The 12,386-nt window shown below is 42.0% G+C and overlaps 1 protein-coding gene across 5 annotated transcripts in view; it reads left to right on the top strand.

Annotated features, from left to right (window-relative positions):
- Positions 1–12,386, top strand: part of Mgmt (O-6-methylguanine-DNA methyltransferase) — a 332,622-nt gene that overhangs the window by 267,278 nt on the left and 52,958 nt on the right. The gene's annotated exons all lie outside the window — the stretch shown is intronic.

The raw sequence follows: 12,386 nt of genomic DNA, 5'->3' as shown, positions 1-12,386 counted from the left end.
AGTTCAGCCCAGTGAAGTAGCCAGAGGCTGATAGTATACCCATAGGGCCTGGGTGACCCCATGTGGGGGCAGCTGAGAGAAGACATGCTATGCCAGCAGAGGGGACCAATACAGGGGGAAGGCTGGAGTGTCAGGTGCCAGGGAAGTGAAACTGATGTGGTGCCTTAGAGTTTCTGGAACCTGTCCTCAGCAGTATCTTTCCTCTCTGTTCTTTTCTATACCAAGTGTAGAGTTTCGGGACCAAACCAAAGCACAGAGCTTGGAAAAAGTGCTCCTGGCACCAGGGTTTGCATGCAGGGCCCTTTGCTTGTCTGGCTTTCAGAACACCTGTAAATAAGTGCTGGATTGTTTTTGCTAGAAAACTCTGTGACACCCCCACCGTCCCCTGGGAGGGCCAGGAACAGGCTTGTAGTCCACAGACCTGACCCGCCTGCCTAAGGTATGACAACCTCCCAGAGGGCTGAGTTGATTTCTGAAGAGGAAAAGAAAGGTATATAAAATTGGACTTTCCAACCAGCATGGAGTACCATTTGGTGCTTTCTAAAGGGACCAAGGGACTGACAATTGGCTGCTCTTCAGCAAGGATGTTTTCTTGACCTCCTTCCTCCTGGCTCTTCAGCCCATTCATTTGTTCTTTGTAGACTTCTCCTACCCCACCCTGTTTATTCTTGCTTCCTACTCTGGAACATAACTAGGCTCTTTCCCAGTGGAGTATGGACTCTGAGAGCTGAGAGTGTAGCTGTTCTGAGTTTGAACACTGGAAAGAAGACAAAGGTCCTGGGAGAGCAGCCAGCATCAAGACCAAAGGGAGGGTGGGCACAGCAGCTGAGCTCTGTTCAGAGTGATATCATCCCTCAAGTTGAAAATCCTGATTTTTTTCAGTGCCAGGGACAATAACTTGTTGAAAAAGTGCAAATGTTTTCTGCTCCTTGTAATCTACTTCTTGCAAATATTAGTACTCTGGAAAAAAGATTTATTTTAATAATGTGAGTTTTTAAATTTTTTTCTGTAGTTAATGTTGTTTTATTACTCCATATTCTTGCCAGAAAGTGCATTTTAAGAGTTTCAGTTCAAAATTAAATATGACCTCAGTGTTTTAAAATACAATTACATTAACTGTCCATTTAATAGTTACTTAAGGTTTTTTGGCCACTAATGTATAGTCAGTACACTTGTCTGATATTAAACGCAGTGTTTTCAACTATGCTGACCAGCTAACATGTCCCAGCTGTAGCAGTTCCCAGGAGAAACAAGGGCTTTCTCAGAAGTGAGCAATAGAAAGTTGTTCCAGAGAAAATTGCTGTGCTATCTTATATCATAAGCTATGCTTTTCTTTAAAAACTCCACTGTGTTTGATAATAGGGAACTATCTATTATTTATTTAGAACTGTACAAACCAATTTATAAGACAGGTAATTTAGTGGCATGATTATTTATTAATGAGCCCAGCATACAAGTTAATGGGACTAAACCCCGTGGAGGTCAATCCTCATCTATTCCATGCCTTTTGGAAAGGAACAAGGCAGTGTCATTTGAACATTTAGTTATTATTTTAAAATTCAAATTATATGCTTCGATGAAAAATGTGGGGTTTTTTTCTCTGGGCCGCATGATGGCAAAGTTAGTCTGTAAGCTGTATGGAGATCTGTTTTTGTAAACACTATTAGGGGTGAATATGTTTTAGCCTGTCAGTTCCAAAAATCTTAATTCTTATTATGTCTATTCCTTAAGACCCCGAACTGGAAATTATTACCTGCTTTGGAAGATAGGAGGAGGATGCTGGACAGAAGCTCAGGGACAAGTGGGTTCTGGCTTCCTAAGCTCTGGGGGGTCCTGCCTACCCCTGTCCCCACCAGGTGCTGTGCATCTGGCACTCCCTGCCTGCTGCTCACCACGCAGCCACAAACTCCTATTCCCTATAGGTGGGACTTGATATTCCCACTTCCCAGGAGTGGGCTTCATTTTTATGGTCCAACCATTGTCCTCTGGTAGATGAGAGGTAGATGTTGGTGATTATGGTCAGGATTCTCCCCATTAGGGCCTCTTCACTCCTCTTCTATTGATTACTCAGTAGCCTCCTCTTGAAAGGCTGAGAACCTTGAAGGAGAAATGAGGGCCCAGCACAGTGGCCTTAATGTAGGATGTGTATATGCGTGATTACTGGAGTTCAACAGACTATCTGAAATTACAGAAGATAGATAGGGCTCAAGGTTTCACTCTTGGCTGATCTTCCTGTGGTTTCATCTCATTATGAGATTGGTTGCCATTTATCAAGAGCAGTGAATGAATAAACACTAAGGGTGGCCTCCTTTGCTTTGTGTCCTCAACTCTGCACTACTTCCAGGCTTTAACTGTAGAGTCTATCAAAGTAAGTGAAATTGGAAGTGATGGCAGGTCCCTAGGAGTTAGCAAACTTTGTTATTCTGCAGTCTGCTACAAAGTCTGGAAAGGAAAAGAAATGTAGCTTTCGCTGTTCAGGAAATCTTTCTGGGTTATTCTCCCTAGGGAATGGTTTTCAGCAAATTATTCATTGGAAAAATGAAATCTGAAATTCAGGTGTTTCTCAGTGCTCATGCCATGGTGGCTGCCTTCACACCCTTGCATCTCAGTTACTCATTCATTCAGTAGGCAGGTGTCTGGCACCAAGACCATGGCAGATAAGACCCCAGAGCTCAGAGGCAGGTGCAGTTAGTGGTTCAGATACCTTGTCTGGAGCCATCTCTGAGGAAAGGCTATCACTTGATTTCTTTATGCAACCCCATCTTGTCTTAGCACAGCCCACTTCCTAGGTCACTAGGCCACATGGAAGAGCATTGTGACCTTAGTCACTCTAGGTCTCACTTCTGGAGGGTGGAAAACATGGCCTTCCTTCCAGGGCAAGTGGCAGCTTCCTGGGGAACCTGAAGCTCTGTGGTATGGGCACCTAGTCTCTCTTTCTGGAAGTGTCTAGGATATAACAAAACTAAATTGGATACTTAGATTCCCATTGTCTTTGAATAGGAGATTGGTGGGCCTAGATTATAGTACTATGAATTTGGGACAAGTTTTAACATTACCTAAAAGTAAAAGAGAAAAGGCCCGAGTGCTACATAGGATATTTGCTATCAAGAATAATAGAACCTTTAACACATCATGGGTTTTTGAGACTCCAACCTTATTAGTGCGTGGTCAGGCCTCAGGAAGACTGAGGCATCTCTGAAGGAGGTGTTTTTGTTTGATTTGCTTTTTTTTAAATCATGTGTTTTCTACAAAATATTAAACTTGTCTTAGTGGGAATGGTATGAAAAACTGAAAAGATCTTGTGTAAAATGTATCATAGTTAATAAATCAATCTTGTAAAACAAACAAACAAGCAAAAAGAATAAAGCCCGTTAACCTGGACTTCTCATTTGTTTCCGTTTCAGAGATGAGCCAGAATATTCAGTTTCATGGAAATGGTTCAGACTGAGATTTTTGGAATCAGACTTTAATTCAACTTCTTGTTCCATCTCTTGTGGCTGTGATATATTATTATACAACCTTTAGACCTCAGTTTCTTCTTCCAGAATATAGATATAATAATCCCTCCCTGAAGCGTTATTGGGAGGAATAAACAGGATGGTTTCTTAATTACATGCCTGGCACATGTTAGGTCTCAACAACTAGCATGAAATTTTATATAAGCATGTGCCCTGAGATGTTTTCATATGCTTAGTTCATCCTCAACTTTCCTCAGTGGACCCTACCTTTCAAAGGTGCCATGTGGCCCAGTGGAGATGTGACATGAGACATTCTCTCACAAGATGCTTTTCCTATATCTGATCTGGACTGTGTTCCTGAGAGAGGCATGGTATTAAATTGCATGATGCTAAGGCAATCATCTTGTACGCACCTTGACCAGGTGTCCTGAGATTTCCCCCATTCTTGGGTTGCTTGCTTTTTCTCAAACACTTGTTTATTGTTAGAGAGCAAAGGCCTTCTCACTGTTATTGTAGTTCCCTAGTCGCTAAAATTTTATATCTCAGAGAAGGCCCTGTTTGAAACTTAGCTTTTTCATAGGTGTCTTACAAAACTTAAAGATACGGAGCAGTTGGTAGCATGTTCTGACCTTCTGCACTATCGTCCTGTCTTTGAGGCACAGACACTGATTTTCCTTAATTCAGCAGGTGGAGAAAGCAATCTGATTTGTCTCTCTGGCAAGCCTGCTGTAGAACACACCCTCAGTATGGCAGAGAGTTTGAGGGAATCAGAAGGGAAAACTGCAGGGTATGTGTAGGTCAACCCAACAGAGACCAGGACGCAGAGAATTCTCAGAACAGGTGAGCGCTGCTCTAGGCTATGTACATTATATAGAGAGTGATCACCAAAGCCACAAACAATTGACCAGATGCCTTGTTTGAAATCCACATCCAGATATGAGGCATTGGTACTCCCTGCCCATAGCTAAGTCCACAGATTGATGTTTCTTCCTTTCTAGGGTTGGGAAGAAAAATTGCTGAATAATGCAAAGTTACCTAGACCTTTCTCAAAAGATCTTTTGGGAAATAAGTATCCTTTTGAAAGCCTCAAAAATTTGATAAGAGTAGTAGAATGACTCTTTAAAGGTGTTATATTTTTACAGATGTATAAACATTTTATTTATCGGGAGCTAAATTAAACAGGGAGAGAAGAATGCACCTTTCATATGTGCAGGAAACGTTAAAAAGCCTCTTTGTTCACTGCTCAGTGGTGGAAAGCAAAGGAAACATAGACATAAGGCTATTTGAACTCTTTATTTGCCACATTTACAATATTAATAATAGCATTTCTAGAAGTTGTCACATCAAGTAAAAGATCTTCATTCCAGGCTGTCTTTGGGGGCCAAATTGAGACTGGATGCATGCATTTAATAAATTCTAGTCTCAAGTAGTCATTTTTGTAAATAATTAGTTTCAGTGAAAGAATAAGTTAGCATATTGTATGCATCTAATGTTCCAAATGTACATACAGCAAACTTTGCTATTAATCAACAGTCGAGTACCGCAAGTGGGGTCTCATACATAATGAATTGTGCTTAAGCCTCATGGGTTTCTTGATAGAAAAATAAAAGAACACAAGTGTAGTCAGCTTTTGAATAAAATTTAACTAGATTGCTCTGCATCCTGTAATTGTTTTGGAATCATTAGGGAACTGATCATTCATCTATAGTTTTGGGGTGTTTTTATCTTCATCTGTCAAATAGTAGAGACTTTTAATGATATGTTAAAGTGTTGCTTAAATACAATTTTTCCTTTAATGATTTACATTTAAATATAAAAATAAATAGGCTTTTTTAAGGCATACTAGTTTGCCAAGTATACTATTAAAATTGTCTTTTAAAAATTTTATTATTGCTGATATATTTTTAAAAGAAAAAATATATAGTTCATATAAGGAAGAGTTGATATACTATTTAAATTGTCTTTTAAAATGTTTTATTACTGCTGATATATTTTTAAGAATCATTTATTTTTAAAAGAAAAAATATATAATTATTATGGAGAGGAGTTGGAAATTTACGTAAGATTTCCTCTGTATTTTGGGTAAGTGTTTTAAAATACTATAGTAAATTCTTTTGTGGTCTTGTTTAGATTCAAACATTAATTTGAGATCCAAATTTGGAGGGCTTGGGACACTCATTAAAAATTGATGTTGTTTTATGCACATTACCTATGACCACCCAGAAAGTAAGTAAATTGGAACCTAACTAAATTTTAAACTGCCTCTTCCCCCCTCATATTGTTGACTTAGGGATGAACCATTTATCTATGATAGGTTCATAAATATAGAATTCATGTTGCAGTGGGGTAGAAAGAAAAGACAAGGGGTGTATGTATGTTCATCGTTATCATGAACTGCACAGAAAAGCTCACCGGGGCTTTGCAGATTGTATGACCAGAAGTCTTGGCTAGCCCTACTACAGGCAAAGGTTGAAATACTACCTTCCCCAAGGAGCCTTCTATTTCATTGTTTATCTCCCTGTCTGGTATTTTAGAAAATCTTCCTTTTGTACAAATTACACCTTTAAAAAATAGGTACTGTTTGCTTTCCACTGCTGTGACAGAATACCTGAGGTTAAAAAAAAAAATTAAAGGGAAGAAAGGTTTATTTTGGCTCATAGTTTCAAAGATTTCCATTCATGATTGCTTAACTCTGTCACTTTGGAGCTGTGGTGAAGCACAACAGCATGATAAAAGCATGTGCAAGAGGAGGCTCTTCACCATGTCAGCCAGGAAGCAGAGAGAGAAAAGGGCCCAGAATCCCAATATCTTCTTCAAAGGCATGCCCCTTGTGACCTCAGTTCCTCCAATGAGATCCCACCTCCTAAAACTTCCACCACCTCCCAGCTCACAATAGTACCACAAGCTGGCCACCAAGTTTTTAACACACAGGCCTTTGAAGGATATTTCAGATCCAAAATAACAGGTGCTAAAACCAGACTGATGAAAATTAATCAGGAAACCTACCTGTAATAAGTAATGGACATTCTTGTCCCAGAGAGGTTTTTTTTCAATTATTGTACCTATTATTTCTATATAAACTTAAGTGCATTGCCATTTCATACATACTTATTCATTTTTTTCTTCTTTCACCACTAAAAGTACTGTTCTCAGAGTGTGGTGAGAATCATTGAGATCAGCTAGCACGTGAGTCAGTGAGAACAGCACACGACACACAACCAGTGCCATCATTACCACTGTCATCATTAGCAAGTTGCTAATGACCATGAGGCCCCAGTGTACCTGTAGATCAACCCTTTTTGTTGGGCCTTTGGTTTTGCATCTTTCACTCAGTTTCACTGTTAAAAGTGAGTATGTCCTATAACTAGCATTGGCACTTTAAGTTTTCCTTTTCTATTCTGTTTCCTAAAAATAACTCTAGAATATGCAAGTGATTGCACAAACTGACAGACCTACCTGGTGATATTGCCCAAACAGCAGCTTGCCACCAGGCTGTACCACAGAATAGTTACTTGGATTATACATTCATCAGCTGCCATGAGAAAATCCTGATCAGGCAAAGGGTAGTCCTAGGTCAACCCAAACATGGGGTCACTTCAAAGGCTGAAAGGGAGAGTTGCTGACATTGGCTTGTGTGTTTCATCTTCATCTTCTTTATCTGCACAATTGGCTACAGATGCCAAGGAAGGTACTATCCCAAGTCAGTATTTATACGAGAAAGCTGTGTGCATGGTGCACAAATGGAATTAAACCTACATTGGATCATAACGAAAAGTTGAAAAGTTTTGTTCAGCCTTCTCTTTAAAAAAAAAAGTGATCTTTATAGATAGCAGGTAGCATAGTTTCTTATCTTCAGTCCTACCCCAGAAGAAAAACACCTGAGCTTTAGTGAGGTGTAATTAGATGCAGGATATATCCATCAGACACAAGCAACTCTGCCAGAGATCTTCTGAATTGGACATAATTTTGCACTTGCCAGGGAGACTGAGCAAGAATCCCTGCCCAGTCTCCATGAGGTTGCTGCTACTGAAGTCATGTACCTCTGTGAGCCTGTGATGTCTGCCACTCTGTCCTTGAGTCCCCAGACCTCTCCTACCCTCCTCGCTGCACTCTGGAAGCCAGAAAAGGCAAAGTTTTCTCAACAAGCTTGGTATGGGAAATATTTCTTATCTAAAGGTGTCCAGTGTGCTATGTGTGGCCACAGTTCTGAGCTCTTCCCCCTACTGAGAGCTTTGCCAGAATCTCCACAAGTATCCATGTAGCCGCCTTTACTCCTTCCTGAAGGACACAGTCTATGTCAGCTCCTTGCCAGATTCCAGAGGAATTGGGGTCTGTGGAACTCTTTTCTTGGGTTGTAGTCCAGTGTCACAGTTAATATTCCCAAACCATAAGACAAAAATCCCATTCTATGCAGAAAGAGATCAGAAATGTACCAATCATAGAAGAGATAACTATGAGCCCATAGCACCATCAATCTCGAATGTACTATAGTCTACCTGCTGGGTGTGACTAATGGTGCTAATCAGATGTGATTAACTTATAAAGAACTTGTGGCCAGTTTTCTTACCTGAAATGTGATTTAAGCCGAGTATATTACATTTTAATGTCTTAGAGGAGTAGAATTCACTGAGAAATCGGCCTTTAGTGATTCTTTACTGCCACTGGGGTCTTGAAACACCTAGAATACGAATACCCAAGACTCGCATTGAGCCAGTCATATTTTAAAGTACTAAGTACATCTGTAAGTGGGAAGAACTTGAAGACGTGGTGGCAGAAGCCCTCTTTCTGCTTCCCTCAAGTTACACCAGGCACATGGCAGTGCGTGGTAAAGCATTAGACCAACACGGCTTCCAACATGGGTGTGGCTGGCCTGGCACACTGTCCTGTCTCCTGAGTGAGTCCCTAGTTACATCTGCAATGGAAAGCCTTGTTCTCTCTGGCTCTGCCTGGTATTTCACTAACTTGATCAAATTTTGAAGGCAAGACTGGCTACAGCAAGGCAGAACTTTCGATGGTAAACAGATGCCCCTGTCCACCAGGGCCATCTCATTTTATCTCGGGTAAGTCACCTTCCAATCTCCCACTTCCCTGGGCATAATGCTGCTCTTCTTCTTTTGTGTTCCTGACCATGACCCTGTCTTGAAATGCAAGCTGCATACCAGGCAGAAGGTCAACTCCCCTGGAATGACTACTGTGCATACTTACATGTCAGGAGTTTATGCTGTAGCAATTTTAGCCACTTGTCTCTGTCCTGTTTAGGCTCAAGGAAAGGAAGGTTTTTATCAGAATAAATCAGAAGTATATGCCTCCCTGGAACATTCTTTCTCCAAGTCCAGCAAGTATAATTGGTCGGCACACTGCTCTCAGACAACCGTAGCACAAGAACTTAACACAGGACAGTCCATGCACTAGAATTCTAGGAGCCTCTACTGAAGGCAAGGAACTGTTGTCCTACTTGTTTTTAAGGAATCCCGAGATAGCCAACAATTGGTAATTTCTTTAAGAAATCTTTGGCATGGTCCATGTGTGACCCCATCTTTGCTGCATTAAGATACCCCTGATCTCCTGTGGACAGAGATCAAAGAAGACAGGTCCCTGTTCAGCCACCTGCTGTTCTCCTATATAATGGTACCTCAGTTCACAAACTTCTTTCTTTCTATGATTCTGGTCGCAAACTGAATTGGATGAGAACCAAATCAAATTCAATGGTTAGGTTCAATGTTGACCTTACAGGGAAATTTGATTTCATTCTCATCCAATTCAGTTTGTGACCACAATCACAGAAAGAATTAAATTCCTGAACCAAGGCACCACAGTATTGGGTTAAAGAGAATAAAAAGGTCCCAGTATCAAAAGCTTCACCTGAAGATTATTCTGTGGGTGACAAGTGGCATTTTGGGAGATACTAGGGAGATGTGACCCTGGTGTTCCCCCTAGAGTCCCCACTGATGTTGGGGCAAGAGTCTTCTCTCCTGCAGCACCAACTTCCTAGCTGGTATCCTGGCCCAGACTCCATGATGATGCCTAGTGGCGCACTATTTGGGTTCATATGCTATAGTGCTTTCCTAGAGACATGATTTGGCCACAGGGGTTTGTATTTGAGTGCCAGCTGAGGTACTGGGAAGACTTGGATGTGGGATTTAAGAGTGTGCACCATGGAGCCGGTAATAATTGGAGTTTCCAGAGTCATCAGTGGGGAATCCTGGAGAAACTCCTCCATCATAACAGCGGCTGTTAGCAGTGCTGTCACACCAAAGCTCTTCCTGGGATGAGCCAGGCAAGGTTGGAGGAGAGGGCAGGGCAGGAGAATAAATTTCATTTTATTGTAGAAATGGAAATTTGTGTCATGGCTTTAAAAATTTGGTTTTATGTGTGTGTTTAATGCCATTCATTTTAAATGTAGTCTCATAAATCCTTGCTTCGGAATCAAAGCTGTTTAATTACATTTCACCCATGACTAGTTATCTAATGCCAATAGAGAAAGAGTTAAAAAGGAGAACTACAGAGTAAATCAGAGGTGAGATCTTTAGCACAAGCATAAAAAATCAATTTAAGATGAATTTTACTACTATAAAAATTCTTCATATATCCTTTTAAGAGTGGGAAATGCTAGGAAACGCAGCTCACGTTTCAGATCCCCTAGCAAGGTGGAAGGAAGGCCACCAGCATGGGCATGGCCTGGAAGCACCAAACACATTCAGGGCACCTCTTCATAAGGACCATTCGTTTTGGCTTCGTAGAAGCCAAAAGCTTCTTTGCAGAAGCTCCTGCCTCTCACTTTAAAATGTCCAACTCCTATAGTAAATGCTGACTTCCCCAAGGAAACTGTGGTGTTGTGGTGGCCAAGCAGGCCTCAAAAGTGTTGAAAGCTAACCCTGTCTTTGACCTTGAGGCCCTGGCCTTTGCTACCTGCTTGACCTACACCCCAGCCCACCACTTGAGCTCTACAGAAGAAGTCACTTGAGTTCCTCTTGTGGAAGGTCCCAGGCCAAGGTGATTTGGCACAGGGTCTTGAGGTGGTCCAGTCCCCCTGGTGTCGCCAGTTGAGGGTCATGCATGGATGTCAAGTCTGTTAGCTTCCTGTCTGGGCAGACAGAGTCAATCCTCAGGCCGCTGTTGGCTGCCTGCTGCCTGCTGTGCTCTGAAGGAGCTCTCACCCTCAGGTGGACACCATGTCTGCTCCCTCTGTTCTCCTTCTGTCCTTGGAGATCAGAATGGGAAAGCATATTACATATTTATCTACCTTTCATTTTAGTCACCATTGTATTTGGTTAGTGAGGAGCAGAGCAAGAAGAGAATGAGAATGTGTCTCTAAAATTGAATAATAATTAAGCCGAGTATGGGGCAGAAATTCTCCTTTCTACAATCAGACATTGCTAATAGAGAAAGAAATTAGGCAATGAGAAGATAATGTTTCCATTTCCCCAGGTAGCTCTCCAGGAGCGGCCCCATTCTTTGCCTATGGATTGACCTGGCATCTCTAGGGGTCTCTTTGCTCCTGGGCCAGCAAGGATTTCCAGGCAGCTGCTCAGGCTGGTAGACAACCTGTCTGTTCAGGGTATTGGGCTAAAGGAGAGCCCTATCTAGCCTTGTCACAGTTTGGAAAAAAACCTAGACCTATTCTGTCTAGTCATAATGTTGACAGGGTCAGCTGGCCTACAAGGGTTTGAGTGTCAGCCCTGACTTCTCATCTCAGTGGTCTGTCCCTGCCTGGAGAGTTTACAGCTCCCCTCTCCACCCATTCCCTGGTACCTTTCAGAGGACCCTTGGTGTTTACATGCAAAGATGCCCTTCTCTGACTCACTTCCTGTCCCTCAGATGGAATGCAGAACTTCATTCTGGTGAACATGTACTTATCATTCTGAGATAGAAAGTGCCAACATGGACCTGCCCAAAGGGTGTTTGAGCTTGTGTAACCTGTGCCTCCTTTAACACCCTTAGAATGTATGTTGCTGTGTGTGTGAGCTACTGTTACCTTTCTGAATGTAGTTTAACCATAAGAGTGTACTTTTGTAACTAGAAGAAAGGCATATAGTTTCATTGTGTGCCTCTAACTCTCCAGATTTGTGCAAACTTGGTTTCCACTTCACACAAAAGTGAAGACTAACTGCTCTGTATACTATCCAAGCTCCTACTCTTAAGATACAATATTAGCTTCATCATCTTCTCCAAGCCAGCCTCTGATACTGGCTAATCTGAGATGAACCACTGGTCTCCTACAGCCCAGAGCTGTGATCCTGGACACTAGCTCTACTGTCACCTGTTGCCCTACCTCATACACAGGTAGGCCTGTGCTCCGGGGTACTTCACCACTACCTGTCATACCTGTGCTGAGTCACATTTCCAGGTGAACAAAGACCTCCTCTCTTCACCAGGATGCTCACAAGGGTCATGTGTAAAGACACAGTGTCTATAGATGGAAGTGTACACACTATCCCTTAAAGGATGCCTGGGGAGGTGTTGGCCAAGGAAGGCCGGGCTGACAGGCTCAAGGAGCACTTGCATCTGCCTCTCAAAAGTTTTTCCACCTTTTCACAAGAGCCTCAGAAGCTGTCTAAGAAGGAGACTAGAAAAGCTGTGTTCACTGGGCCTGGACAGCCACACAGAAGGACATGCTCTGAGAAACTCCCCTAAGTGTAGCACAATGCCACCCAGAGCATGGGATGTGCCCTTCACTGTTGGGATTCAGGCTAGGTGGTGGGATGTGTACAGCACAGTCTCTTACTTTGATAGTATTTCTGGAGAAATTTTTGATGAGGAATACTTGATGATTTTAGGTACAGGAACGCCATCCATAAATCTTAAACAGCAGCACACTCTCACAGTCATTTGAGTGTGTATCTCTCTTGTTCTTTCATATCCCTCACAGAGCCCACATTCTGGGCCTTTCCCATGGTTTGTAAGCCAGAAGAGAAAAAGAGTAAATGA

The sequence above is a fragment of the Heterocephalus glaber genome, unplaced genomic scaffold, assembly GCF_053883595.1.
Source record: "Heterocephalus glaber isolate CG9 unplaced genomic scaffold, H.glaber_assembly_v1.0 deba00001497, whole genome shotgun sequence".
Classification (NCBI taxonomy): Eukaryota; Metazoa; Chordata; class Mammalia; order Rodentia; family Bathyergidae; genus Heterocephalus; species Heterocephalus glaber.
Note: the sequence above shows the minus strand (reverse complement) of the source record. Positions and strands in the feature narration are given on the sequence as shown.